Consider the following 7,371-nt stretch of genomic DNA (forward strand, 5'->3'; position numbering starts at 1 on the left):
TTTTATTATTATTATTATTATTATTATTATTATTATTACTATTTATCATTATTATTGTTATTATTATTATTATTATTATTATTATTATTATTATTATTATTATTATTATTGTTATTGTTATTGTTATTGTTATTATTATTATTATTATTATTATTATTATTATTATTATCAATATTATTATTATAATTATTATAATTATTACTATTATTATTATTATTGTTATTATCATAATTATTATTATTATTATTATTATTATCATTATTATTGTTATTATTATTATAATTACTATTATTATTATTATTATTATTATCATCATTATTTATCATTATTATTCCACTTACTATAAAAGATATAGTAATAATGATAATAATTATAATAATGATAACTATTATTATTATTATTTTTACTATTATTATTGTTATTATTATTATTATTATTATTATTAATATTATTATTATTTTTTTATTATAATTATTATTATTATTATTAATATTATTATTATTGTTATTATTATTATTATTATTGTTATTATTATTACTATTATTATTGTTATTATTATTATAATTATTGTTGTTGTTATTATTATTATCATTACTTTATTATTATCATTATAATAATTATTATTATTATTATCATTATAATTACTATTTTTTTTTCTTTTTCGAGGCAGTAATTAAGCCATCAATTAATGTATATTCATAATTTACACGATTATCTGAAGAAAAGATTATGTTATCATGAGTTTTTCTTATTGTAATTAATGTTGTTATCGTTACTATTTTGTTATTATCATCATTCTTATGCCTATTATTGATATTACCTTTATCATTATTATTATTATCATCTTTACTATTGCTGTTATCATTGTTGATACTATTTCTGTTGCTATTGATATAAATTTTATTAAAATTTTTATTATTTTATTATCAGCATTATCATTATCAGCATTATCACTATCATTATCACCATCATCAATACTTTGATTGTTATAACTATCGGTACTACTTTTAGTGTTATCATTTTTTTTTTTTTTTTTTTTTTTAATACTACTATTATTATTGTTATTTTTATCATTATCATTGCTATTATTGCCATCCTTATCAATATTTTCATTATCCTTATAATTATTATTATTATCATGACTAACATTATTATGATTTTCTTTATTGGTGCTGTTCTTGTTCTTGTCGTTGCTGTTATTATTGTTTTCATTATTATTTTCATGATTATTGTTATTACTAAGGAGGTTTTCAATATCAGTATCATCACTGTTATTATTTAAATTAGCATTATGATTATTATAATTGTTAGTAACATCATTATTATTCCTTTTGTAATAATTGTTATGTGTCATTTTCATTATCGTCACTGTTACAGTTATTATGTTTATTGCTATTATTCATTATTGTTTTTATAGTTACTATTTTGTTTATTATTATCATTATCATCATTATTTTCATTATTATTATCATTATTGCTGTTGTTTTGTTGTTCTTGTTCTTGCTATCATTACTATGATTATTATAATTATTACTATTGTTATTATTAACATCATTATCATTTTTGTTGTTATTAATATTTTTTTATTATCATTACTCTTACAATTATTATAGTTCATACTATTATCAGTATTACAATTACTGTCATTGTTATCATTGCTATAATAATTCTTATAATTAGCGTAATCGTCACTGTTACAGTTAATTTTCATTGCTATTACCATTTTTATTATTATGATTCTTTTTTATATTATTAGTCATTATCATTATCATTATTATGACTGATTACCATTATTGTTATTTTTATTATTGTTATCATTATTATTATCATAATTATTATTATTATCGTTATCATTATTATTGTCGCTGTTGTTTTTCTTATTATTATCATCATCATTATCATTACTATCAGTATCATATTTACTATTATTGTTGTTATTACTCATCATTATTAATATTTTCATCATTATCATTATTACCATTGTCATTATCATTACTTTTGTCACTTTTACTTTCATTTTCATTGCTATTATTATTATCATCAATGGTATCATCATTGTTACTATAACCAACACATTCACCATTATCCTCATCATAATTGCTATTCTTATCGTTATTATTATTATTATTATTAGTGTAAGTTCCAATTTTCCCATTATTGTTTTCATCATTAGTATTAGTATTATTGTTATTATTATATTCATTATCATTTTTTAACTATCATCCTTACCATTAACATAAATACTCTCCACAGTGTTATTACCATTCCCATGATATTGTTGCTGTTATTAAGGATATCATTATTGTTATGATCATTATTATTATTGTTTTGTTGTTAATATAACTATTATTATGATTATATTGTTATTACATCACTATATGTACTATTGTTACTATTATCACCAATATTAGTACCTTTTTCACTTATTATTATTATTATCATTTTGTTTGTTTGTTTATTTTCCTATTGAGGGTGCTTTTTGTCATTATCACTACTACAATGGTTTTATGATTATCGTTATTATTTTATTATCATTATCACTATCATTGTTATATTCATTGATAATCTTGATGCTGTTGTTATTAACATTATTACTATTATTATGATTATTAATTCTCGTTATCATTATTGATATTATGATTATCATCACTATCCTTATTATTATTATTATCATTATCATTGCTATTATCATTATCAGTACTACAATTATTATTCTTACTAATATTACAATTACTATCATTATTTCATTATCATTATCAGTATCAGAGTTATTACCATTATCATCTCTCTGATTATTATTATCATTTTTATCTTTATTATCATCAAGACTATAATTATTATTTCTATAAAATGTAATAGCAGCTACCTAGTTCGTATCATTACTATCATTATCATCAATGTTATTCTCATTATTATGATTGTTATCATTATTATTATCATTATTATTATTATTATTATTATTATTATTATTATTATTATTATTATGACTATTATCATCATCATTAATATTATCAATATTATTATTATTATTATTATTATTATTATTATTACAATTATTATTATTATTATCATTACTGTTATTGTTACTATTATTGTTATCATTATTGTTGTTATTACAATTATTAGCAGTAGTAGTATCAGTACCATTACCATAACGATATCATCATTGTTGTTATTATAACCATAATTTTAATTACTTTTACTTTTAATGTTATCAATATTACTATGATTTGTTATTACCATCATCATTATCATCATTATGTTTTATTACCATCATTATTGTTGATATTATTTCTACAACTAATTCTATCACTCAATATTATCATTACTATTATTAGTATTAGTATTGGTAGGAAAAGTTTTATCATTATTATCATATTATCATTTTATCATTATCATTAGTATTATTATTATCATTAGTATTGTTATTGTCATTATTATCATTATCATATCAATTATTGTTATTGTAATACTAATTACAATTACTTTTGATATAAATATTACCATTATTCTTACTATGATCATCATAATAATTATCATTATTATAGCTATTACTATTGTTGTTATTATTATTACTATTATTATTATAATACAAATAATAATTATTATTATTATTACTATTATTATTATTATTACTGTTGTTGTTGTTTTGTTGTTGTTGTTATTATTATTATTATCATTATTATTATTTTTATTATTATCATTATTATTATTATTATTATTATTATTATTATTATTATTATTATTATTATTATTATCGTTAAAATTATCATTATTATTATTATTATCAATATTGTTGTTATTGCTGTTGTAATAATTATTATTATTTCTTATTATTATTATTATTATTATTATTATCATTATTATTATTATCATTCTAATTATCATTATTATTATTATCATCAATATTGTTGTTATTGCTGTTGTAATTATTATTGTTATTTCTTATCATTATTACCATAATTCTTACTACTGTTATTACTATTATCGTTACTATTGTTATTATCACTATTTTTTATTACTTTCTTTAACATAAATAACATTAACATTATAAATATTATTAACATCCTCATTATTGTAATAATAATGATAATCTTGATAAGAATCAAAACTACCATGTTTACTACTATTATCATTGTTATTATTTTTATCATTACTTCTTTTTTCACACTTTGTGTCTGGCTGTTCTTATTGCCGGGTTCTATGCTGATAGGCGGGCCATAGCAAATGACCATAGGCTACCAGCATTTTCTTGCTCAAATCTTCAGTACTTTTCGCAAAATCCTGGCAGTTCCCAACAACGCAGTCTTTTGAAGTACTCCTAAGTTGTAAGTTCTCAAATCCTTTGGTCACAGATCCCAGAGCTCCAATAGCAACAGGGACTTCTACTTTCTTCAGTTTCCAAAGTCTTTTTATTTCTCTTTTCAGATCTTGATACTTTTTCTACTTGTCTCTTCTCCTTCTCTGCCACGTTCGCATCCGCCGGTACTGTTATGTCAATGATAATTGCCGTATGGTCGTTCTTTTCTACCAAGACTAAATCTGGCCTTCTTGCCTCTATCACATTATCACACTGGATATTTGCATCCCATAACAACTTTACATCATCACTCACCACAACTCCTTCAGGGGCATGCTCATACCATTTCTCACTGCATTCCAGTCCTCTTTTCTTGCATATATCCCAATGGATCTTTCTCGCTACATTATCATGACGCCTCTTGTACTCCTTTTGGGCTAACTTCCCACATGCACACACAATCGACACAGGGGGCTTTCAGCCGTTTTATCAATGTGATACTTCACATAATTTGTCCTGATCGATTGTTCTTGTGCGGCACAAATCAAGGCTTCTGTACCAACCTTCAAATCGCATTTTGACAACCATCCCCAAGTCTTTTCCTTGTCTACATTATCTGTTAAGTCTCTGACGAACTGCTCATGCATTCTCTTTCCAGTCCACCTATCTTTCGCTTCGTTTTAATTTCTTGTCTTAAGATCTCTAACCTCTTCCAGTTCTCTTTTGCTACACCCTTTAACAGTTTATCTTTAGATTTGGATACGTACACTTTTAAACTACTCTCCTCATCTTTGACATATCGTTCTATACTTATAGGACCTCTTCCCCCATCTCTTCTTTTCACATACAGCCTGTCAACATCACTCTTCGGATTATTATTATTATTATTATTTTATTATTATTATTGTTGTTGTTGTTGTTGTTATTGTTATTATTATTATATTATTATTATAATAATTATTATTATTATTAATATTATGATTATCATTATTATTATCATTATTATTATTATTATTATTATCATTATTATTATTATTATTATTATTACTATTACTATTATCTTTTTTATTATTATTATTATTATTATTATTATTATTATTGTTGTTGTTATTATTATTATCATTACTACTGTTATTATTATCATTATTATTATTATTATTACCATTATTATTACTAATATTATTATTATTATTTATATTATTATTATTATTACTATTATTATTATCATTATCATTAATATTATTACTATCATTATTATCATTATTATCATTGTTATTACTATTATTAGTATTAATATTATTATTACTATTATTATTATCATGATTATCATCATCGTCATCATCGTTTTTTTTACTATATTATTTTATCTTTATTATTACCGTGATCATTATTATCATTACTGTTCTTATAATTATTATTATTATTATTACTACTTTCACCAACATTATAATTATAATTGTTATTATTACTATCGTTTTTGTCTTTATCATCCCCACTATCAGTACATTTATTATTATCATTATTATTATTGTTATTATCATTATCATCATTGTCATTATTGTCATTGTTATCATTATGATACATGTTATCATCATTACTATTAATATTATTATTAGCATTACTAGCATTGTTATTATCGTTATCATTGTTATTATTACCATTTTCATCATCATTATCATCGTTATCTTTGGTATTATGTTAATGCTTTATCGTTATTATTATTACTATTCAGCCTTTTCATTTCTTTTCTTTTTTTCAATTGCTATCTTTGCGAGTATCTTTATCTTTATTACTATTTTGATTATCACTTTCACTCGTAATCATATCATTATTTGTATTACTGTTATTATTACTCTCACTGTTTTTGTTTTTACTGTTTTATCGTCACTATCAACATTGCTAAAATTATAGTTATTATCGTAATTATTATCATTATCATTATTATTGTTGTTATTATCATTGTTCTTCTTATTATCATTTATAATTTCATCATCATTAATATCATTCTTATAATGATTATTGTCATAATCATCATAATCATAGTAATAATGACCCTTGTGCTCATAATCATAACTGTTAGCCTCCTTCTTGTTATTATTATTATTATCATTATTACTGTTTTATTTTTGTCATATTATCATTATCATTATGATCATCATTATCATAAATATGATTGTTACTGTTATTATCATTTTCTTACTTTTTTATTATGATTATAGTTATTTTTTATCATTGCCATTTTCATTATCAATATTATTGTTAACGGTTGCAGTATTATCGCTTCTGCTGTTTCTTTTACTATCATTATTATAACAATTATCTTTGATCTAATTTTCATCATTGTTAATATAATTAGTAGTATCATTATTAATACCAATAATATAATTTTTCCAATATTGTTAGTATTATCATTATTATCAATATTATTGTTACTAATATCATAATTTATTGCTCTTATTATTACTTCATTCCAATCATTATTATTATTATTATTTATATTATTATTATAACCATCATCATTATCTTTGCTATTATCTTAATCATTGTTATTTTCATTATGATTATAATTATTATTATTTACTACTATCAGTATTTCTATCATTTTAACTTTTATTATCACGATCATCTTAATTAATATCTTTATCAATATCATTATGATCTTCATCATTATCTGTATTACTATAGTTACCATCATTATTATCATTATCCTTATTAACATTATCATCTTTAATATTCTTCTCATCACTATTGTCGTTATCACTATCAGCGTTATATGAATATATTTATCATTATCATTATCACTATCATAATCATAATGTCCTCATTGTTTGTTCATTATTTTTATTGCTTTTACTAATATCATTATTATCAACACGAATTATCATTATTATTATTATTAATATTATTATTATTATTATTATTATTATTATCATTATTATTAGTATTACTATTATTGCTCTTATTATAAATATTATTATTATTATTATTATTATTATTATTATTATTATCATTATTACTATTATTATCATCATTATTATTATTATCATTATTATTATTATTATAATTATTAT

This window comes from Penaeus chinensis, chromosome 10 (genome assembly GCF_019202785.1).
Source record: "Penaeus chinensis breed Huanghai No. 1 chromosome 10, ASM1920278v2, whole genome shotgun sequence".
NCBI classification, from domain to species: Eukaryota; Metazoa; Arthropoda; class Malacostraca; order Decapoda; family Penaeidae; genus Penaeus; species Penaeus chinensis.